This window comes from Rattus norvegicus, chromosome 4 (genome assembly GCF_036323735.1).
Source record: "Rattus norvegicus strain BN/NHsdMcwi chromosome 4, GRCr8, whole genome shotgun sequence".
Taxonomy (NCBI): domain Eukaryota; kingdom Metazoa; phylum Chordata; class Mammalia; order Rodentia; family Muridae; genus Rattus; species Rattus norvegicus.
The window spans coordinates 29,450,193-29,475,758 of NC_086022.1; positions in this window are offsets into that span (position 1 = coordinate 29,450,193).

The following is a 25,566-nucleotide window of genomic DNA, read 5'->3' on the forward strand; positions in this document are numbered from 1 at the left end:
AGAAGCTTTATCCAGCCCGTACTGTGTAGCAGAAGCTGCAGAGAGCTGGCATGGCCTACTTCATGACAGAGCAGTGGGGCTGAGGAAAGCCACGGCGAGCCTATACCACTCAGCCGACATGATTGAAGCTGGACTTGTAAGACTGTTTATCCACCAGTGCCCTCTGCAAATGCTTTCTACCCATCAGCAGTGAGGACAGCTTCATGAGGTGGACTCAAGACTGCACACTTTGATCTGATTATGACTTAGTTAAGTGAGGGGTCTTAGATGGGTGTCTCAGTTAGGGTTCCATTGCTGTGAAGAGACACCATGACTAAGGCAACTCTTATAAAGGACAGCATTTAATTGGAGCTGGCTTACAAATTCAGAGGTTCAGTCTATTATTGTCACGGTGGGAAGAGAAGCAGTGTGCAGACAGATATGGTGCTGAAAGAACATCTTTGTTTTCTCACATGAGGATTTTTCCCCTTTTTTTTTTAAATTGTTTTTTTTTAATTTACATTTCAAGTGTTATCCCCTTTCCTGGTTTCCAGTCTGTAAACTCCCTACCTCATTCCCCCTCCCATTCCTCTATGAGGGTGTTCCCCAACCCATACACCCACCCCTTCCCGCCTCCCCACCCTGACATTCCCTTATACTGGGGGGTCCAGCCTTAGCAGGACCAAGGGCTTCTCCTCCCATTGGTGCCCAATAAGGCCATCAGTCAGTCCATGTATAGTCTTTGGGTAGTGGTTTAGTCCCTGGGAGCTCTGGTTGGTTGGTATGGTTGTTCTTATGGGGTTGCAAGCCCCTTAAGCTCTTTCAATCCTTTCTCTAATTCCTCCAACAGGGGTCCTGTTCTCAGTTCAGTGGACTGCTGCTAGCATTCGCCTCTGTATTTGTCTAGCAGAGTCTCTCAGGAGACAGCTATATCAGGCCCTATCAGAATGCAGTTCTTGGCATCAGTATTATTGTCTGGCTTTGGTGGCCGTATGTACATGGACTTGATCCCCAGGTGGAACAGGCTCTGAACGGCCATTCCTTCAGTCTCTGCTCCAAACTTTGTCTCAATATCCCCTCCTATGAATATTTTTTTCCCACTTCTAAGAAGGACTGAACTTCCATACTTTGGTTGTTCTTCTTGAGCTTCATATGGTCTGTGGATTGTATTTTGGGTATTCCGAGCTTTGGGGCTAATATCCACTTATCAGTGAGTGCATACCGTGTGTGGGTTTTTTTTGGTTTTTTGTTTTGTTTTGTTTTGTTTTCTGTGTCTGGATTACCTCACAGGATGATATTTTCTAGTTCCATCTATTTGCCTATGTATTTCGTGAAGTCATTGTTTTTGATAGTGGAATAGTACTTTATTGTGTAGATGTACCACATTTTCTGTATCCATTCCTCTGTTGAGGGACATCTGTGTTCTTTCCAGCTTCTGGCTATTATAAATAAGGCTGCAATGAACATAGTGGAGCACGTGTACTTATTATACGTTGGAGCATCTTTTGGCTATATGCCCAGGAGTGGAATATCTGGGTCCTCAGGTAGTACTATGTCCAGTTTTCTAAGGAACCTCCAGACTGATTTCCAGAGTGCTTGTACCAGCTTACAATACCAACAATGGAGGAGTGTCCCTCTTTCTTCACATCCTCACCTGAGTTTTTGATCTTAGCCATTCTGACTGGTGTGAGGTGGAATCTTAGAATTATTTTGATTTGCATTTCCCTGATGACTAAGGATGTTGAACATTTCTTTAGGTACTTCTCAGCCATTCCATATTCATGAGCTGAGAATTCTTTCTTTAGCTCTGTACCCCATTTTTGTTTCTTTGGTTTGTTTTTTAATTTTGTTTATGTACACCATCACTCTCTTCAGACACACCAGAAGAGGGCATTGGTTGTGAGCCACCATGTGGTTGCTGGGATTTGAACTCAGGACCTCTGGAAGAGCAGTCAGTGCCCTTAATCGAGTGAGCCATCTCTCCAGCCCCATGTACCCCATTTTTAATAGGGTTATTTGATACTATGTAATCTAACGTCTTGAGTTCTTTCTATATATTGGACATTAGCCCTCTATCAGATGTAGGATTGGTAAAGATATTTTCCCAATCTGTTGGTTGCTGTTTTGTTCTAATAACGGTGTCCTTTGACTTACAGAGGCTTTGCAATTTTATGAGGTCCCATTTGTCAATACTTGATCTTAGAGCATAAGCATTGGGAAATTTTCCCCAATGCCCATGTGTTCAAGATTCTTCCCCACTTTTTCTTCTATTAGTTTGAGTGTATCTGGTTTTATGTGGAGGTCCTTGATCACTTGAACTTGAGCTTTGTACAGAGCCATACAAATGGATCAATTTGCATTCTTCTACATGGTAACTTCCATTTGAACCAGTACCAGACCTGACTGTCTCTGTATTAATACCATACAGTGTTTTTTGTTTGTTTGTTTTTGTTTTTTGGGTTTTTTTAAATCACTATTGCTCTGTTATACAGTTTGAGGTCAGGGATGGTGATTCCCCCACAAATTCTTTTATTGTTGAGGATAGTTTTGCTATCCCAGAATATTGTTATTCCAAATGAATTTGCAAATTGCTCTTTCTACCTCTACAGAGAATTGAGTTGGAATTTTGATGGGGACTGCATTGCATCTATAGATTGCTTTTGGCAAGATGGCCATTTTTACAATATTAATCCTGCCAATGCATGAGCATGGGAGATCTTTCCATCTTCTGAGATCTTCAATTTCTTTCTTCAGAGACTTGAAGTTTATGTCATATAGATCTTTCACTTGCTTGGTTAAAGTCACACAGAGGTATTTTATATTATTTGGGACTATTCTGAAGGATGCCATTTCCCTAATTTCTTTCTCAGCCTGTTTACCCTTTCAGTAGAGGAAGTCTACTGATTTATTTGAGGTAATTTCATCCCCACCCACTTTGCTGATGTTGTTTTTCAGGTTTAGTAGTTTTCTGGTGGAACTTTTTGGGTCACTTCAGTATACTATCATATCATCTGCAAATAGTGATATTTTGACTTCTTCCTTTCCAATTTGTATCCCTTTGTCCTCCTCTTGTTGTCTGATTGCTCTGTCTAGGACTTAAAGAACTATATTGAATACGTAGGGAGAGAGTAGGCAGCCTTGTCTAGTCCCTGATTTTAGTGGGATTACTTCAAGTTTCTTTTCATTTAGTTTGATGTTGGTTACTGGTTTGCTATATATTGCTTTTACTATGTTTAGGTATGGGCCTTGAGTTCCTGATCTTTCCAAGACTTTTAACATGAAGGTGTGTTGAATTTTGTCAAATGATTTCTCAGTATCTAATGAGATGATCATGTGGGTTTTTTTTTCCTTTGACTTTGTCTATATAGTTTATTAGGTTGATGGATTTCTGTATATTGAACCATCCCTGCATCCATGCATCCATGGAATGAAGCCTACTTGATGATAATGGAAGATCGTTTTGATTGTGTTCTTGGATTCAATCTGTGAGAATTTTATTGAGTATTTTTGCATCAATATTCATAATGGAAATTGGTCTGAAGTTCTCTTTCTTTGTTGGATCATTGTGTGATTTAGGTATAATCATAATTGTGGCTACATAGAAGTAATTGAGTAGTGTTTCTTCTGTTTCTATTTTGTGGAATAGTTTGAAGAATATTAGTATTATATCTTCTATGAAGGTCTGATAAAATTCTGCCGTAAACCCATCTGGTCCTGGACTTTTTTTGGTTGGGAGACTTTTAGTGACTGCTTCTATTTCTCTAGGAGTTATGGGATTATTTAGATGATTTATCTGATCCGGATTTAACTATGGTACCTGGTATCTGTCTAGAAAATTGTCCATTTCCTTCAGATTTTCCAGTTTTATTGAATATAGGCTTTTGTAGTAGGATCTGGTGATTTTTTTTATTTTCTCAGATTCTGTTGTTATATCTCCCTTTTCATTTCTGATTTTGTTAATTTGGACACACTCTCTGTGACCTCTGGTTAGTGTGGCTAAGGGGTTAACTATCATGTTGATTTTCTCAAAGAAGCAGCTCCTGGTTTTGTTGATTCTTTGTATAGTTTTTTGTTTGTTTGTTTGTTTCTACTTGGCTGATTTCAGCCCTGAGTTTGAGTATTCCCTGCCTTCTACTCCTCCTGTGTGTATTTGCTTTTTTTTTTTTTGTTGTTGTTGTTGTTCTAGAGCTTTTAGGTGTGCTGTCAAGCTGCTGATGTGTGCTCTCTCCTGTTTCTTTTTGGAGGCACTCAGAGCTATGAGTTTTCCTCTTAGCACTGCTTTCATTGTGTCCCATAAGTTTGGGTATGTTGTGCCTTTATTTTCATTAAATTCTAAAAAGTCTCTAATTTCTTTATTTCTTCCTTGACCAGGTTATCATTGAGTAGAGAGTTGTTCAACTTCCATGTGTATGTGGGCTCCCTGTCGTTGTTTTGTTTTGTTTTGTTTTGTTTTGTTATTGAAGACCAGCCTTAGTCCATGGTGATCTGATGGGATGGATGATATTATTTCAGTCTTCTTGTATCTGTTGAAAACTGTTTTGTGACCGATTATATGGTCAGTTTTGGAGAAGGTACCATGAGGTTCTGAAAAGAAGGTATATTCTTTTGTTTTAGGATGAAGTGTTCTACAGAGATCTGTTAAATCCCTTTGGTTCATAACTTCTGTTAATTTCTCTGTGTCTCTGTTTAGTTTCTGTTTCCATGATCTCTCCTTTCATGAGAGTGGGGTGTTGAAGTTTCCCACTACTCTTGTGTAAGGTGCCATATGTGCTTTGAGCTTTAGTTTGGTTTCTTCTATCAATGTAGGTGTCCTTGCATTTAGAGCATAGATATTCAGGATTGAGAGTTCATCTTGGTGGATTTTTCCTTTGATGAATTTGAAGTGTCTTCCTTAGCTTTTTTTATAACTCTTGGTTAAACGTCGATTTTATTCGATATTAGAATGGCTACTCTGGCTTGTTTCTTCGGACCATTTGCTTGGAAAATTGTTTTCCAGCCTTTTACTCTGAGGTAGTATCTGTCTTTGTCTCTAAGGTGTGTTTCCTCTATGCAGTAAAATGCTGGGTCCTCTTTATCTATCCAATCTGTTAGTCTTTGTCTTTTTATTGTGAAATTGAGTCCATTGATGTTAAGACATATTAAGGAATAGTCATTGGTGTTTCCTGTTATTTTTGTTGTTAGAGATGGAATTATGTTTGTATGGCTCTCTTATTTTTGGTTTATTGCAAGAAGATTACTTTCTTGCTTTTCCTGGGGTTATTTTCCCTCCTTGTGTTGGGATTTTTCATCTATTATCCTTTGTGAGGCTGGATTTGTGAAAAGATATTGTATAAATTTGGTTTTGTCATGGAATATCTTGGTTTCTCCATCTATGTTAATTGAGAGTTTTGCTGGATATAATAGCCTGAGCTGGCATTTGTGTTCTCTTAGGATCTGTATGATATCTCTCTCCCCAGGCTCTCTGGCTTTCACAGTCTCTGGTGAGAAGTCTGGTGTAATTGTGACAGGTCTGCCTTTATATTTTATTTGACCTAAAAAGAAAACTCTTACTGCTTTTAATATTCTTCCTTTGTTTTGTGCATTTGGTGTTTTGAATATTATGTGAAAGGAGGAATTTTTTTTCTCATCCAATCTATTTGGGGTTCTGTAGGCTTCTTTTATGTTTATGGGCATCTCTTTCTTTAGGTTAGGGAAGCTTTCTTCTATAATTTTGTTGAAGATATTTACTGGCCCTTTAAGTTGGGAATCTTTGCTTTCTTCCATACTGATTATTCTTAGGTTTGATCTCCTCATCGTGTCTGGGATTTCCTGTATGTTTTGGGTTAGAAGCTTTTACATTTTACATTTTCTTTGGTGAATGTGGCAGTGTTTTCTATATTATCTTCTGCCCATGAGATTCTTTCTTCTAAGTCTTATATTCTGTTGGTGATGCTTGTGTCTATGACTCCTGATCTCTTCCCTAGGTTTTTATTTCTAGGTTTGTCTCCCTTTGTCTTTATTGTTTCTGTTTACATTTTTAGATCCTGTATTCAATTCCTTCACCTGTTTGGTTAGTATTTTCTGGTATTTCTTTAAGAGACTCATGTGTTTCCTCTTTAAGGCTTCTACCTGTTTACCTGTTTTGTCCTGTATTTCTTTAAGGGAGTTATTTATGCCCTTCTTAAAGTTCACTATCAGCATCATGAGATGTGATTTTAAATACAGATCTTGCTGTGATGGTTTGCATATGCTTGGCCCATGGAGTAGCTATTAGAAAGTGTAGCCTTGTTGGAGGAAGTGTGTCACTGTGAGGGTGGGCTTGGAGACCCTCCTCTAACTGCCTGAAGATGCACAGTCTGTTCCTGACTTCCTTCGGGTGAAGATATAGAACTCAGCTCCTCTTGCACCATGCATGCCTAGATGTTGCCATGCCCCTGCCTTGATGATAATGGACCAAACCTCTGAACCTGTAAGCCAGCCTCAATTAAATGTCCTTTATAAACCTTACATTGATCATGGTGTCTGTTCACAGCAATAAAACCTGAACTAAGACACATGCTTTTCTGGTGTGTTGGGATATCCAGTATTTGCTTTGATGGGAGAACTGGGCTCTGATGATGCTAAGTAGTCTTGTTTTCTGTTGCTTAGGTTCCTGCACTTGCCTCTCACCATCAGGTTGTCTCTGGTGTTAGCTTGTCTTGCTGTCTCTGACAGTGACTTGACCCTCCTGTAAGCCTGTGTATTAGCACTCCTAGAGACTGGATTTCTCTTATCAGGATCTGGGTACAGAGAGCTGTGTCATGGGTTAAGTCCCGGGCACAGGCAGAAATTGAAAGATTCTGTCCCAGACTTCTCCTTGGTTCAGGGTTCCTCTTGGGCCAGGAATGTGAGCAAAAGTGGTGGTCTCCCCATGTGCTCTCAGTATTGTATGCATTTCTGATAGTCCATTTGTCTCCCCCACAGGATCTGGGTACAGAGAACTGTAGGACCAGGTCAGCTCAGGGCACAGGAGGAAACCAGAAGGATCCTGTCCCAGACTGCTCCTTTGTTCCTATGTCCTGAGGCTCTCTAGACGGGTTCCTCTTGGACCCGGGATGTGAGCAGAAGTGGTGGTTTTTCCTGTGCTCTCAGGATTGTCCGCACTTCTGAGAGTCCAGCTCTCTCCCCCACAGGATCTGGCTACAGAGAGCGTTCTACTCTTCATTGGAAGGCAGCCAGATGGAGACTCTTCTGTGGGCAGCCAGGTGGCGGGGTGTCTCTTCTGCACTGGGTGGAACTTGAGTACTGGAGACTCAAAAGCCACCACCATGGTGACACACTTCTTCCAACAAGGCCACACCTCCTAATAGTGCCATTTTCTGGGCCACACATATTCAAACCACCACATTCTACTCCCTGGCCATAGGCTTGTTCAAACATATGAGTCATACCTAATCATAGCATAATGCAAAATGCATTTAGTCCAACTTCCAAAGTCTAATAGTTTATCACAGTCTTAGCAGTGTTTAAAAGTGCAAAGTCTCTTCTGACTTTCATGCAATTCCTTAACTGTAGTTCCCTATAAAATCAAAAAGCAGCTAGCAATCGCAAGCCCCTGGGTTCAGTCCCCAGCTCCGAAAAAAAAAAAAGAAAAAAAAATCAGAAAGCAGATCACGTACTTCCAAAATCATACAATATATACATTACCTTTCCCATCATCGTGAAGAAATACTGAACCAAAACAAGACCAAAAACCAGCTGGGCAAACTCCAAACTCTCTATGTCTAATGTCCAACTCCTTTCAGCTTTGATGACTGCAACACAGCTCTTTCTCCTGGGCTGGCTCTACTACCTCTTAGCAGCTTTTCTCTGCAGGTAGCCCACAGCTCTTACATCTCTAACATCTTGGAGTCTCTAAGGCAACTCAACATTATAACCTCTTGTTCCAATATGTGAGATCTACACCTCTTCTGAGTTCCTCCAAATGACTTGGGTCACTTCCAGCTCTGCCCTCTTATAGCACTCTAGTCTCTGATTAACTCCACCCTACTGCTGGTGGTGTTCATGGTGGGCATCCCATGGTAGTGGCATCTCCAATACTCTAGGGTCTTATGCTGCAACTAGGCTTCACCAATAGGATTCCCTTCACAGTGCCAAGTCTCAACTTCTTTGTATGACCCTTTCAGTCCTGGGCCATCAATTGAAACTGAGGATGAACCTTCACCAGTGGCCTTTCCTGGCCTATCAGAGTGCCATGCCTCAACTGCTCTCCCTGCCCCTTTATGCCTTCAAAACCAGTACCACCTGGGTGACTCTTACACAATACTAAGGTCAACTACCAGCAGGTGGCACAACCTTGGCCACCTCTGGAACACAGCATCTTTGTGCTCTTAGATAACACTTTTCAGAAGATTTCACCACAGTGATGCCTGTCTCTTCTTAATCACCACTAATTTCTTAGTTTCAGCTAACTAGCAGTAATTGTTTAGTAACCCCCTTTATTCTTGACTCTAAAGCCAGAGCCACATGGCCACAGCTGCCAAGTTCTGCTGCTTCTTCAGGCCGGAGCCTCCCTAGGTCCACTACACCTTTCACTGCCTAGGATTGGCTGTCCTGGTGCCTGCTCTGTAAACTGACCTTGAACTCAGATATCTATATGCGTCTGTCTCCTAAATGCTGGAATTAAACATGTATACCACCACACCTGAGCATAAGCCTGTCTTTACCTTTTCACAAGATCTTTATAAGTTCTGGATTGTAGTTCATTCCAGAGGTAGTCAAGTTGAAAACCGAGAATAGCCATCATAACCCATCGCTTGTCATTTCGATACCTAATAATATCTCCTTATGTCCAAATGAAAACAATAAGCAGGCCATCATAATGCCTAACATGATATAACTCTCCCCTGTTCAACTGCAAATGCATAAACAGTAAGCTTAACTGGGTGGAATCTTACCTTGAGGTCACCAGTCCCTTAGTTCCATTTAATATCCCTAACATAGGATTTAGTTCCATTGCATTTCCTGGTGCCCCTTTAATACTTGAGCCATATATTTTATACTTTTCCTTTTTAAGCATTCTATGCTTGATCAAAATGCCCTTCGTAAGAATGAACCATAGGACAGTCTAAATTTGGTTGATTTGAGACTCCCTTTGTCAATGCAATTAATCTGAATTTCGTCACCTTAGCCTCAAGCAGACTCCCCAGAAAAGAACAAAAAGCAGCCATATTCTTCACCAAAATATAAGAATGATCTCCATGCAACATACTAAATCTCCTTTCCCCTGAAACCTCTGAAGCCAGGCCCCCACAGTTGAAATCACACTCAGGGCCAATGTCTTTCATCATTCCTACTGGGCTAGCCTATTAAGCCTTACTTAGAGCATTCCATTGCTTTCCAAACCCCAAGTCCCCAAATCTACTTTCCTCCAAACAAAACCATGCTCAGTCCTATCACAACAATGCCCCAATCCTTGGGACCAAATCTGTCTTAGGGTTTCATCAATGTGAAGGGACAACATGAACAATTAAGGCAAACATTTGATTGGGGCTGGTTACAGTTTCAGAGGTTCAATCCATTATCATGGTGGGAAGAGTGCAGGTAGGCATGACTAGAGGAGCTGAAAGTTCAACATCTTGACCCAAAGGCAGCCAGATGGACTCTCCTCTGCAAGCAGCCAGGAGGTGGGTCTCTTCTGCACTGGGTGGAACTTGAGCACTGGAGCCTTAAAGGCCAACCCCACAATGACATACTTCCTCCAAGGCCACAACTACTCAAAAGACCACTCATCCTAATAGTGTCATTCACTGGGCCAAGTAAATTAAAGCTACTGCAGGGTTTGAAGATGAATAGGAATAGGTTTGTGAGTGATGCCTAAGCTACTACTAAAGAAATTCATGGTTTAGTGTGTAATTATTAAAATGATATTGAAGCTGTAGCCTATTTACTTCTTTCAAAACTGTTGGTTATTTTACTAAACAAAAGGAGAAAACCTAGACTTATAAAGACAATTTAGTATGTATGTCCGTATGTGTAGATGTGCAACAATGAGGCCTTAGGCTAGATTCCCCTGAGCTGCAGTTGGCAGACATTACAAGATACCAGTCTTGTTTACATGAGTGCTGGAATCTGAACTTTGATCTTCATGATTGAGTAGCAACACTTTTTGGTTCTGAGCCAAACATTTAATGGCTGAGCTATCTCCACAGTCCCAGATTCATGTTCTACTTTATTAAAAAAAAAATTAAAGAAGTGCATATTCAAGATACTGGGTTTACCGCCAGCATTGTTGTTAATTTGCATGGAAGTGCATATTTTAACATTTTCTGAGATAAAGTTTGTTTTTTCCCCAAGGATATTCATCTTTTCTTTCTTTTTTTTTTTTTTTTTTTTTTTGTTCTTTTTTTCGGAGCTGGGGATCGAACCCAGGGCCTTGCGCTTCCTAGGTAAGCGCTCTACCACTGAGCTAAATCCCCAGCCCCTCATCTTTTCTTTCAAAATATATTTTCAAATTAGCTGCATTTAGAATATAATTACTAATGCAATAATATATTAGGAAAGGCAGGTTATGAGAAAAAAATAAGATAGCTCAGAGCCCTAAGAGACAGTTCAAAAATGAGAGTTACATGCCATTCTTATGGTATTATTAGGTTTTCCAGAGTCTCTTAATATAGTTACTGACTCTCAATATGCAGAAAGAGTTGTTTTGCATATAGAAACAGCTGAACTTACTCAGGATGATTCCAGATTGATTTCACCATGTATTCAATTACAACAAGTGATCAGAAATAGAAATCATCTATTGGATATAACACATACCAGATCCTGAATGGGGCTTCCAGACCCTCTAGCACAAGTAATGATGAAACTGATCGACTACTGATAGGAATTGTGCTAGAGGGTTCCAAATTTCGTTAAAAAAAACAACCCACCATGTTAACAGCAAAGGTTTAAAGAAAGAATCATCTATCACTTAGCAACAGTCTAACAAAGTTCTAAGGAAATATTATTTCTGTTCTTTATATAACCAAATCATTACCTGCAGTGAGTAACCCTAAAGATACCCAAAGAAATTAAATTAGACAAACAGATGTGTTTCATTTCTCAGAATTTGGTAAACTACAAATGTGCACCATGCTATAGACATATTCAGGATTTCGGTGGGCACCAGCTTTACCTTCTGAAAAGGCTCATTCTGCAATTATGCATTTATTAGAAGTTATGGCCACTATGGGGATACCTGTATGAATAAAACCAACAATGCTCCAGCACATCTCCCATAAAATGATGTGATTTTTACACACATATGTATAAGCATTTATTTATATATTTATGTATAAATATGTATTTTATTAAATTATTTACATTCCAGGTATTGCTCCCCTTCCCAGTCCCCTCCTCGAGTTCTTCACCCCATTCCCTCTCCTTTGCTTTTGACAGGGTACTCCCCCATCCACTCACCTACACCTCACCCCAGCCAACATCCTCTGTCCCTGGGGCATCAAGTCTCTACAAGATTAGACACATCCTCTTCCACTGAGGCCAGACAAGGCAGTTCTCTGCTACATATGTACTGGGGGGGCATGAACCAGCCCATGAATGCTCTTTGGTTAGTGGCTCAGTTTCAGGGTGTCCGGGTTAGTTGATACTATTATTCTTCCTATGAGATTACAATTCCTTTTGACTCCTTCAATCCTTCCCTTAACTCTCCCATAGGGTTCATCAACCTCAGTCCAATGGTTGGCTATAAGTATCTGCCTCTGTCTCAGTCAGCTGCTAGTAGAGCCTCTCAGAGGACAACCACGCTAAACCCCTGTATGCAAGCACAACGTGGCATCAATAATTGTGTCAGGATTTGGTGCCTGCGCAAAAGATGGGCCCCAAGTTGGCCCAGTCACTGGATGGCCTGTCCTTCAGTCTCTGCCCCATTTTACTCCCTGTATTTCCTTTAGACAGGAACGATTCAGGGTTAAAAATTTTGAAGATGGGTGGGTGTCCCCATGCCTCAACTGAGATAGGCCCTGTGTATCTACAAGTTCCTTGTCCCCACTATTGGGCATTTCGGCTAAGGTCGTCCCAGTTGAGTCCTGGGAGCCTCTCACATCCCAGGGCTCTGGAACTTTCTAGAGGTTCTCCCTGCCCCACCCCACACTGCTGCATATTTCCATTCATTCTCCTGGTCCTCTGGGCTTCTCTCCTGTCCCCCCAACCCCCATACCTGATCCTGCCTCCTGTTTCCCCTCCCTCTCCCCCCGTTTTCCCTCTCTAAGTGGGATTGAAGTATCCACACTTGGGCCTTCCTTCTTGTTAAGCTTCATATGGTCTGTGAGTTGTATCATGGGTATTCTGTACTTTTTGGCTAATATCCACTTATCAGTTGAGTATGTACCATGCAAGTCCTTTTGGGTCTGGGTTACCTTGCTCAGGATGATATTTTCTAGTTCCATTCATTTGCCTACAAAACTCAAGATGTCCTTGTTTCTATTATCTGAACACTATTCCATTGTGTAAATGAACCACATTTTCTGTATCCATTCTTCAGTTGAGGGACATCTGGGTTGTTTCTAGATTCTGGCTATTACAAATAAGGCTGCTCTGAAAACAGTGGAGCACGTGTCATTGTGGTATGGTGGGGCATCTTTTGGGTATATTCCCAGGAGTGGTATAATATATAAATATAAATTATTTCTGTGTATTACATATTACATACATATAAACTTATATTTTTACATATATGAAATACATTACAGGTATACCACACAATCCTACAGGACAAGCAATTGTGGGGTGACCCAATCATACTTTAAAAGAGATGTTAAAAAACAGAAAGAGGTAACAAGGACTACCCAGAGATAGATAGTGCTTTATTAACTTTGATTGTTTTAAATGCTAGCAAACAAAACACTGTAGCTACTGAGAGACATTGGGTTATGGGAAAAAACCTGCTGAACTAAACTATCCGGTTTATTTTAAAGATGTCCTAACCTCAAAATGAAAGACAGAAAATGTGTTGAGCTGAAGGAGAGGTTATGTCTATGTTTCCACAGGAAAGAAAACTATGGATTCCTTCCAAATTGACAAAAATCAGATATGACAGGATCAATGTCCTGAAGATGTCAGTACAGACAAGAAGAAGGAAATCAGGAAGGACCAAGACAGCTAATGTATATGCTGATTCCTCTTCATGGGAACAGCTCTAAGACTGACTGGGACTTAAATATCCATATGTAGTCAATAAATCGTGGCTACAAAGTCCCCAGGAGTGATTGTATCATTCTTTTAATGGCATACATAAAAATTCCTATCGCGCAAGAGAATTGGTTACAATCCATGCTAGCTTAAGAAAGACATCCTTCAAACCTGCTCAAACAAAGAGCAAGGCATCCCCATTAACTGATCTGGGCAACTTGTACATTCCATACATATGCCAATGCAAGCCTGTATATCATTTGTATGTTTGCAGAAAATAAAAACCAAAAAGACAGCCCTGACGAGAATTACCTTGGGGATACTGAGACACCCAAATCACCAGGGAACAATTTCAAGAACATTGTCATCCCATTCTCTTAAGATGAGATAAATGGTTTGGACATTTTATGACTTATGGGTGTTTGTTGTTATTTAGGTGGGTGTTTATAAGTTGTTAATGATCCTGATTATAAAAAAAAAACAAAAACAAAAACCAAACAAAACAAGGTTTAGGAGCTTAGACTCAGGAATTGCTCTTTCACTTTTTTTTAATCTCTACCCTTCTTTATTAGGGTTGGAAAGAAAAGGGAATAATGTATAAATATCATATAGGAATAATAGGGTAAAAGGCTAAATTATTGAATATACTCTTCAACTTAGAACTATTGTTATTCTCAAAGATTATTTTGTTTACATCGACTACTGAATAGTGATACAGGTTTAAGGCTTTCATTGATAAAAATCTTTGTATATTGATACAAAATTTAAGGTTACTTTTGTTACAACATGCTGTGTCTACATGTTTTCAACTCTCATGTAAAGTATTGGGCCTGTATAACTTGTTTAAGAATGAATTTTTAGGGGGCTGGGGATTTAGCTCAGTGGTAGAGCGCTTACCTAGGAAGCGCAAGGCCCTGGGTTCGGTCCCCAGCTCCGAAAAAAAGAACCAAAAAAAAAAAAAAAGAATGAATTTTTAGTTCCAGTCCTTTTAAAGCTGCTATTATAATCTGTGTAGGAGATTAAGAAATACAAGTTAATAGTCAAACTCATAGCCAGGTCAGATACTTGTCTAGATTATCACAGAAATATATGCTGTGGGTCAAACAGATAATAAATAGCTAGAAACAAGCAACATTTGCTTGTTCAGATATGCTATAAATAGATAGATGGTCTTCACAAACCTCAGAGACTCGCGGAATACGGTATTAAAGATGTTTTTTGTAGTGGTGAATTATTAATCTGCACTGAGCTTTGGGCTCGTGTGTGCTCTGTACCACCTAAGAGTTCGGGATTCATTAATGAAAGACACACATACACAGAGATATTCTTAATATGCCTTACTAGCTCAAGGGCTGAGCTACTCCTGAACCTCCCCTCAGCTAGCACACACACCCCCTCGATATTCCTTAGTTAGCACCTTTCTAAATCTGTATTTTATCTTTGCTGCCCCAGATCCAGTCAGGGGAGTGACCCCTATGGCCACTTACCCTGATTCTTACATGTTGGTGGGATCTTAACTCTGATCTTTGTGCTCTCTTATCATGGCGATTCTGTCTGTTCTTCTTCTGCTTCAGTCCCTTGCCTGCACAATCTAAAAGTCCTGCGTCTGTCTCCCTGCCCAGCTACTGGCTGTATGCAATTCTTTATTACCAATTAAAGCCAGCTGGGAGCAGGGACTCTCATTGTCTGAAGTGTGGCTTTTGGGAGCCGAATTAACACAAAGCATTAGAACCAATCCCCAACATCTCAGCCTCCTTGTCCTTTAAAAAGGCTCCTTTTTTTCAGATATAAATTGAGCACAACCAAAAAAATTATGTAAATTATAAAGTATGATATATAATTAATATGCAGTCCATCATATTTGTCAATTAGATAAAGTACTCTACCATCTACCCTAAGTTAAAGAGTTAACAATTCTATAACTGAAATAGGTTCTGATTTTAACTTTTACTACCATGTGGAAACCATCCTTTTAAATCAGCATCATCATCCTTAATGTTAAACAACTTAAGTTTGATTATGAGACTGTAACTAGTTTTCAACCCTGTCAGAAATAGAGAATGAATTAACTAGTACCTGAATATATAGCACTACAAAACATAGTTTCCAAAACTTAAACAAATTGTAGAGACATCTGACTCCTTGGACAGTCAGTCCACTATTCCTCAAAGTGTCAAAGCATCTACCTTCAGCCTTCTGGCCCAGAACCATCTGACAGACCTTGAATAAGGCAGGAACTATGCAGAACTAGCTTATTCTGTCTTGGCATACCTAAGTTATCGACTACCTTGCACTGTGTGTCCTTTGCTGGACAGTATTTTTTTGTCTGTAGATGAATTAGAGCGATTTTTTCCATCGGCTATCTTGCCATAACTGGAGCAACTCCGTATGGAGGTTTTGATGTTCAATTTCTTCTTTCAACCATGAAGGGGATACTGTTAGGGGCAGACATGTGTCTACTCAAATGATGTTTAATAATGAATTAATATCAAAAGTCATGATCTGTGGATTGGTGATGTCTTTGAAAACTGCATATATAAAATGTATTTGAACTGTTGGATCTTGGCTACTTTTAGCTATTTCTATTAGTATATTGTAGAACGCGCCTTAATATAATTAGATCAGAATCTATGACGATGAGTCTATTTGGTCTTTAACTTGCCTTATTTAATCATCCTAAACAGTTTGTAATAGCAGTTATTAGAGGGACTGGGTCGAAGCCTTGTATTTTTAAATGAGTTGCATGGGCACAATGCCTATCTAAAAGTAACAATATTAATTTCAAATTTTTGTATCAATATAAGAAATTTATATTAATGAAAACCTTACATCTGCATCAATCTATAAATTGATATAAAATTTGTATTGACTATAAAGATTTCTACCAATGTAAGATTGTGGCTATATAATGTTTTGCTTTAGAATAAATTTAGTAATCCACCCCCATTTATTTCCTCCTTGTTCAATGACACCCTATGTATAATTTATAAAATAACTATAACCAGACATCCAAACCCAAGGGATCAGGATGATGACTCTTGAGAACTTCTAAAGGGCTGGGCATGGATAGGAAAATTAGAAATTTTGGTTAGACTTAAGAAAGCTAGGTTAAGCCTCTGTTCTCCTGTCTCTGTGTGCTTAGAAGGCTCAGGGCTTGACTGAAGTTTTAACTGAATCTATCTGAAAGACCGGATGTGCCAAGTCCATCGGGGATCAGCAGCAATTCCTGAAGCTGTTCTGGAAGCAAGTCAATGGAAACCGCTTCCGGAGGCAGAGAGCTGGAACAGCAGGTCACTTCAGTGTCCCCAAGGATGATCCAGAGCTGTATATCCTGCAATATATGGATCTCACAATCAAATGTTTAATACTATTAATATATCTGTAGGATTATGCAAGGTATACAGGTAAATTAAGGATAAATTTTTGCTCCTTGTTTGAGTAGGTAAACCGACAACTGTCTTTTTTAATGAGTTATTTCTTTTTCTTTTTTTCTTTTTTCTTTTCAGAGTTGGGGACCGAACCCAGGGCCTTGTGCTTGCTAAGCAAGCGCTCTACCACTGAGCTAAATCCCCAACCCCTTAATGAGTTAATTTTATCAGTAACCAATTACGATAAATCTTCACTCATGCCACATGAAGGATGGCACAAAGAATCTTAAGGATTCCATAACCAACAGGATTTATTGTCCAATATTAGCTGAAGTCTTGACTAGAGACATTTTTGTGTCTATGGGCTGTTTCCATGTGTAGGAATCAGCAGATCAGGTTACCTGCCCTGTTTGATTTTTTTGTATTTTACTTTTTCTGTAGCCACGAACTTCGGGGGTCCTTCAAATGTCATATCTGATCCACATCACTCTGAAAGGGGTCCGAAGCCTTTTCTCATTTCCTGTCAACACAAGTACAGAGGCTCTTTCCAAAAATAGTATGTCTTTGGTCCAGTAACCAGAAATCATTAAAGGTATAGATTGAATTGTTTTAATAGCTTGACCTGTCTCCCAGAGGAATTTTAATATAACCACCAAACACATAGTCATCTTCATTTTGATAATTAAAACAATTCAAAGCAATTAAAACCATCTAAACAAATATTATCTGTTGTGTCGGTGCTCTGCTAACATTTCCTGCCCTAACCTACATGAGTTACTGATTCATCTGTCTACTTAAATTGTCCCTTCTGTGGAGATCAATATCTCTGTGGGTAAATATGTCCCCTTTCTCTTTATATAACTTGAATTAATATAGGTTTCTATTATCTGTCTGAGATAAGGTATGTCTACTTATCCCCCTGCTCTTTGATCTATAATTTAAGGTCAAAAGCCTCAATGTATTACTCATCTATTTAACTTTAATTAAATTCCATTCTACTCACTGTGTAAGCCTATTTCCAGGCTTTGAATTTGTCATACCAGGATAGGCAATCCCAGAAATTCCATTTAGACCATGTTCGAAGATCCCTAGAGCTGCCCTAGCATAGACTCTTAAAAATATGTTTTAATGCACTTTTTTCTCATTCATTCTCCCTTCTCTCTCTGTGCCTGTTTCCTGCATTTGAGATAAAAGTCCTCGATTTCTTTATTCCATGTATACTCCATGTATACTTAAAACCACTTAAACAATTACCATTGTACTCCTTTCTATCCTTAAAAGCGATTAAATCAAATGTCATTTATCTCTATCCTTTGATTATCTGCTTGTAGAGGGGCCAGCAGCCTCTACTGTCTGCCTCTCTCTGCCTTCCTCTGAGTAGCCTGTCTCTTTGCACAGCAGGTGCTCCCAGCACCACTGATCTCAAGCTTTCTGAGGCAGCCAGAAGCCTTTTAGAGGGGCCCCAGGTAAATCCCACCAGCAGCTGTGTTCCTTTGTTCTAGTTCCCTGGCCTGGGAAAGAACCATGTGACTCAGCTCTTCTCTCTGAGAACCCAACTCTTCCCTCCTCCTAAGCTCACAGCCTATGTGGACTCCATTCGGGAGTCTCCGGTTAATGTTTAAAAGTGAGTTCTTGCCTAGTGCGTTGTGTGCCATCTGCAGCAGTGAATTGTTAATCTGCACTGAGCTCTGGGCATTGTGTATACTCTGCACCCACCCAAGAGCTCTAGATTCATGAATGAAAGACACACACACACACACACACACACACACACACACACACACACCACAACACATCACAGAAAACAATATTTTTATATTTTGGTTGTGAGCCTAGCCTTTAACTACTGAGCCATCTCTCCAGCCCAGAGTGATATTTTTAATATACCTTACTAGCTCAATGGCTGAGCCACTTCTGAACTAGTTACCACACACTGCCCTCTGGTATCCCTTAATTAACACTTTCTAAATCTATATTTTATCTTTGCTACCACAGACCTAGTCAGGGGAGTGGCCCCTGTGGTGATTTTGTCTGTTCTTCTTTCCCCTCGGTCCCTTGCCTACACAATCTAAAAGTCCCACCTCTAAAATTCCCTGCCCAGTTATTTTCTGTATAGAAGGTTTTTTTTGTTTTTTTTTGTTGTTGTTTTTTTGTTTTTGTTTTTGTTTTGTTTTGTTTTTTATTACTAATCAAAGCCAGCTAGAGGCAGGGAACCTTAGCATCTGGAATTGTAGCTTTTGGGAGCCAAATTAAGACAAAGCACTAACAGTTTTATTTAAGCCCTTTTTGATGTAGACACATCAGCACCTGGCAGCACCCCATTCCACCTCAAGGAAGATGATGAGCATCAAGAACCTACCCACGGAGCTCGCCTCAGTGTGGCGAGCTGCCCCTGGCAGAGAGTGTCCCATCTTCAACTACAGACCAAATGCTGTCCAGACAGGACGAACAGACACAGGGAAGGCTACTGCAAAGCCTTGCCAAGACAGGGTAAACAAATCCTTCATAATCCCTGCTTCACAAAAGGGACTGATGTACTGAGCCAGCAGGCTGAAGGTGAACGCTGCAAGGTTATAGAGACAGTTCTGGGGAAATGTTCAGCCAGCCAATTCTTTGTCACTTTGTAGCCTTGGATGCTGCTTGCACTTCTTACATTCTTTCCTAACATTTATTCCTTTTCAAATCTCTGGCGGGGTTGAAAACTAGACCCTCGTAGTCTCACAATTATAAAGGATCTAAGAAAGTGTTTTAGGGTCTAAGGAGGTATTTTACAGATGGTAAATGCAAGTTATGAAGGTTGGAGGACACGAACGTTTTAAGTTGTAGGAGGGTATTTTTAAATTGGTAAGTAAAGGTTAGAGAATCTAGAACACCTAGAAGGTGTTCTAGGAAGGTTGGAGGAAGTTGTGAATAGGTGTTTTAAGATTGGTAGGGGTTCAGTGAACTAGACTGTTGGGGGGAGGGCGGCAATGGGGGGAGGGTTGGGAGGGGAATACCCATAAGGAAGGGGAGGGGGGAGGGGGGAGGGGGATTTTTGCCCGGAAACCGGGAAAGGGAATAACACTCGAAATGTATATAAGAAATACTCAAGTTAATAAAAAAAAAAATTCAATCATGGAAGAAAGGAAGCTCATCTTATTGAAAATGAATAAATTAATAAAAATCACATTAAAAAAAAAAGATTGGTAGGGGTTGGGGATTTAGCTCAGTGGTAGAGCGCTTGCCTAGGAAGCGCAAGGCCCTGGGTTCGGTCCCCAGCTGGGGTGGGGGGGGGAGGTGGTAATGAGAAAACGATTTAAGTATAGAACTCTAAACTCACCAATTAGCATAGATAATAGAATACTTTCTCCTCAGTTGCCAAATTTAAATGGACTGCACATTATTAATGCAATTACTATACCATAGATTCCACAATTGTTCTTACTCTATGTGATTTGTTACTATAAGACAAAGAGCCTTTTTATTTAGACAAAAGTGGGGAGATGTTGGGGATTAGTCTGATGCTGCTATGTATTCAAATGCTAAATTCTCTACCCTAAGACCTGGTTGCCCCAAGATGTGTGAATTCTCGCCTATGCCAGCTTTTGTTTTATAAACCTTTCTCCCAAGTTTATTAGTCAATAAAAGGCTAAAGCCTATAGTTGGGCAGTAGATAGAGATAGAGGGGTTTTCAGTTACCTGGCTACAGGTAGAAACAGGAGGCAAGAAGAAAAGAGAAGGAGAGAGAGAGAAGGAAGAGGCCATGAGTAGGCTATGAGCATGTGGCTAGGAGAAACAGCAAGGAACAGGGCACACATTGCTGTATGTAAATTAGAATATCTCCAAAATCTGCCCAGTCTAGGCTTACATCTTGTAAACAAAATACCTGGATTATGTGTCTTTTATACTGGCTAGCTAGAATTTGTAATTCCTTTTACAGCACACAGCCAATCTACCAATATACTATGTACAGCAAACTTTCAATAAATTCTAGATGTCTTTCTGGATTTACTAGTAAGAAATAAAAGATTATTCTAACAGACATTGCAAACAGTGTATTACAGTCTGAAGTTGAATCGGTGTTCTGAAAATTTCACATAAAAATATTCCAGAGTGAATTGTGTTCTTTGTTCTTCTTGTTGTTGTATATGGTTGTGCCTTGTTTGCCAGGAGGAATGTGAGCTGAGAAATGCGCCCTTAGTGTCTTAGTTAGGATTTACTGCTGTGAACAGACACCATGACCAAGGTAACTCATAAATGACAACGTTTAATTGGGTCTGGATTACAGGTTCAGAGGTTCAGTCCATTATCATCAAGGCAGGAACTTGGCAGCATTCAGGCAGGCAAGGCACTGAGAGGAGCTGAGAGTTCTATTCTACATCTTCATCTGAAGGCTGCTAGCAGAATACTGGCTCCCAGGTAGCTAGGACAAGGGTATTAAAGCCCACACCCACATGGCCACACCTATTCCAACAAGGTCACACCTCCCAACAGTGCCACTCCCTGGGCCAAGCATATACAAACCATCACACTTTAGGCTGTTAGGAATTGTCTAATGCTTTGTCTTACTTACCTGCCCCCAGCTGGCTTCAACTGACAATAAAGAATTGCCAGACAGCCAATGGCTAGGCAAAAAGACAAAGGTGGGACTTTTAGATTGCTCGGGCAAGGGATGGAGAGAAGGAGAAAGAAGAGGAGAATCACTATAACCAAGAAGGAACAGATTTCAGAGCTGCAGAAGAAATATCCAGCAATGTGTGTGTGTGTGTTGGGGGGAAGCAGCCCTATGGGGGTGGGGATGGGGCTGGGGGCTTCACAGGGTAGCAAAGATAAAACATAGATTTAGGTGTTAAGCCAGGAATACCAGAGGGAAATGTATGCGAGCCTCAGGGACTTTTAGAAATGCTCATACCTTGAACTAGTCAAGGTATATCAAAATTAGCTGGTGTGCGTGCATGCATGTGTGCATGCCTGCCCACCTGCCTGCCTTTCATTTGTGAATCCAGAGAGCTCTTGGATGGGTGTAGCAGGAGCGGAACCCACTGGGAGCCAAAGTGGTTTAACTAAGTCGCCACAACGTTAGTCAGTCAATCTCATAATTTAGAACATCACAGAGTATGCTTGTACGAGGTAAGGCATCCACAATTTCACCAGGCCGTATGATCTCTGGTCCCACCACTGAGTATGTGACCCAGCCGTAACCGTAACATGTTGTTTCAGTGTATAACATCTCGTTATTTATCGAGATGAAATTTCTTTTCTTCTAAATGATAAATGTGTATTGGCTGTGTAAAGAGAAAAGTCTGCTTTTAAAATACTTGTGACTGTAGGGGGTGGGGGCCGTGTGTACCACAGGCAAGTGGAGGTCAGAGGACAATTCTGCGGAGTCGGTTTTTGTCTTCAGCCTTAAGGTGTGCTGCAAGGATCAGGCTCAGGTCCCCACACATGTGCAGGGAGTGCTTTTACACACTGGTCATCTCGGTGGCCTGAGCCTGCTTTTGTAAGGAGACAAGTTACGTCAGGGTACACTACTTCAGGTCATATCCACCTCTCCAGTACAGTTATTCTTCCATACAGCTCAGATGCTTTGCAATGATAGGAGTCAGATTCTTTGAGGCAGGAAATGGAAGCTAAAAAAAATCAATCTCTTGACGAATAAAAAGTACACAAATACATGGACTATTTTCTACTGTGTAAGGAAAGATTGAAAAGCCGGTTAACAAGGGTACATCTTGTGCCAATTTTTATGGTATGAATGAAGGGACTGTAGTCAGCCACAGAAAGGCAAACTCAGTTCTGACAGGCCTTGTCCTTCTCCCCAGTTCCCTTTGCCTTGCTAAAAACTATTAGATTGCGTTCCTAAAGCTAGCCACTAAGGTCTGTTCCCTTATTTGGCCACTTCCTGAGGTTGGCTACCAAGGTCCAGCTATCAAAGTACTGAAATCCAGCATCTAGCAGTCAAAAGCCCCTGTTGGTTCACCTAATTAACACACCCAATTAAAGTTAAATGCCTCATGCTAACACAGGGTTTCCCATTTTACCTTTATAAGCCACCATTGGACTGTATACCACATCTGACTCCTCTCTATCCAGAAGCAGTCTACTTTTGTCCATGTGTGCTGCCCCATCTCCCCCGCTCCAGGGACAGGGCAGACAATTACCCCTTTCCTTTCCCCTTGTTCCCTTCCCCTCCTCCCTCGTCCTTTGTTTCCTGTCTTTGTCTCAATTTCCTGCCCTGTCCCACTGGGGAAAATAAATCTCCTTTGTGCTAAGAACTGATCTTGGAGGGTCCTGAGCCAATACCAGTTCCTACCATGAAGATACATTAAACATGTTCCAGCAGGTGGGAAATGTTGGTTAATGGTAACACTTGCCTAACACGTGCAGTGCCCTGAGTTTGATTCCCAACATCACAGACGCTCGATTAAAATGATGAAAATGTTCCAAGGCAAGAGCATAAACATCCTCCCTGTAGTTTAAAGAAATGAAAGATTAAAAAAAATTACAAATACACATAAGATACCTATTTTAAAAGTGTGTCAACTTTTTGTTTAAAGAGCATAATAAATTCAGTGTGTATTTTTATCTCTTGAGCACCACAAATTTGATTTCGATCTGACTTTTCCTATAGAATAAACAAATGCCTTGAATCTCCATGGAGATTCTCTTAGCCAATTTTTAAAGAGATTTGGAGAAAACAGTCTGCTTTACAAAATTTTATTACTTGGGATTAAGCCAGTGAGTTGGTAGTTGACATTACAAGTTGGGCAGTTAAGACCATAAAATTTTAAAATCAATGAAAGGAAAAGCAGTGTTGTTGGTGGGGTTGGTGGTGTTGTTTCTCCCCTTAAAGAGGTGCCTTGTTTTCTGATTAGAGCTCAGCAGGCAGTGGGAACACATCTACCAGAGGTTCCATTTTTATCTTTGCATGCGTGTTGTTAACTAGTTGAAGGAGAATAAAAAGCAGGCAATATAAATGGGAAGGGGGTAGAAGAAAGATAACTTTGGATATTGCAGTTTCCCTATGGATACTTAAGAGAAACAATCAGGGCCATTGCCTCTGTTGGCTCTGATCAGGACAGGGTGATTTTAAAGACGATTTCTGACTGTACCCGCCCATTCATTTGGGGGAAATTATAATTTTTAAATGTTTTTCACCATGTGACAGTTTATTAGTTAAGTTATCAGGTACTTGGAAGACTATAGAGGAAGTTATCCCCTTTGTGTATAGCATTAAAATGTCTAGAAATTAAGCCTTTGGAATACCCAGGTACCAAGCTATGTGAGGCATAGCTACTGTCTGAAACATGACCTTCGAAATACTTGGAATTTGAAGAACAGGATATGTGGTTTATATTGAAATTAATTTGGGAGCAATATATGGCAAAGTATTTTTTCCTATTTGTTTTCTAAACTCTGCGTGTGTTCAAAGTTGAAAGCAAAGGACAAAAGCTTCCTTTGTTCATGACATCAGATTTCAGTGTGTTTTTCTGAAATTGCCAGTAGTTTCTAACTAATGCCTTCATTTTTTATTGGTTATCAAACATTATTTTGGTATTATTTCTATATAAAAAGCCTTAAGAAGACTTCAGTATAATTTCACTCTATTGAGCAAAAAATTGTACAGCTAAAATATACCTTTACTTTTATTTGTATATGGTTTTATAAAAATTACAGGATGTGAAGGCTGTTTTAAGTCAAGGACAGATGTTGAGTAAAAGCTTCTGACTAGGTTTGAAACATGATTAAATAAAACAGCAAAAGTCCCTAGTCAGCTGCACCATGACGAGGAAAACAAGAATGCTGTATAATAACTGAACCTTAGTTTCACAAACAATCTTTCCCAGAAGCGGTACCGTTTGGCATCAAGAACAATAGTAAGAACAGTACGATGAATACAGATGGATTTTCCTATAAAACATGAGACCATAAAAGCTAATCTGTTTCAAAGAACGAGACGTGTGATATTTCCAAATCTGTAATGTAGTCCTACAAAAGTTGAAGACACAAGTTCCTTTTTAAAAGGGAAGGAAAGGTTGGCATGGAACTAACCAGAGAGATTAGAAATAGAAATGGCAGCGCTTTCAAATCCAAAGAAAAGAAGGTTTTTGGAAAAGTTAAAGAAAAAAAAGGTGACTCAAAAATCTAGATTTTTGGACTCAGCCTGGAAGAGGTTCTTGGAATATGATAGGCAGGAGGAGACTTTCTAAAGCCAATCACAGACTTTTCTGAATCCAAACATGTCACGTTACATGGCAAGGGGTGAGGTAAGGTTTTGGGTAAATTTAAGATTGCTAACCAGGTCCATAAAACTATGACATCCTGTATTGTCCGGGTGTCCCCTCACGGTCAAAGTGTTCTTAGGGTGGAAGAGCAATGGAGGAAAGAGAGGACTACATTGCATTTCTCATCCCCGTAACAAAGTACTCAACAAGAAGAATATAGAAAGAAAGGTTTATTCTGGCTTACATTTGAGAGTACAGCCCATCATGGTGGCAGCATGGGAGGAGAGAAACACCTTGTCCACACTCAGGAGGCAGAGAAGGTGGGGTCAGAAGCAGGATTGGGGTGACAAGACCTGTGTGCTAGAGACCCACTTTCTCCAGTTCTGCTTGGGGGCTGACTGTTTCTGGCCTTAGATAGTCTTGTTTGCCATCTGAAGCAATATGGCCATCATGAGAAGGGGACAGCAGTGGACAGATAATAGACCCTCCCCTTTGAGTAACTATAGCAACACAGAATGGGAAGCATTAACAGCCAAGTCCTTGTGTGAGAAATACTGTTGTACTTTTCTATGTTCTCCTTCTTATAAGGTTTAGATTAATCTAATTCTCATGGTTTTCTGGTGCAAACACACTGTTCTACAGATGAAGACTGCCCAAGGTAACACCAGGGCAGAGTTGAACAAGAATGGGTGGTATCTCTTACCATCATGTCAACTACAAGAACTGTCTAGCCTTTTTGAGAAATTGCAATTGAGAAGTTCCAGAACATTTAGATGAATGGTATTCAAAAAAATGTGTACTTGCTTAGATTCAAAAGTTGTCCCCGAACCAGAGGCTCTTGGCAATTGATACCTACTCAGAAAGAG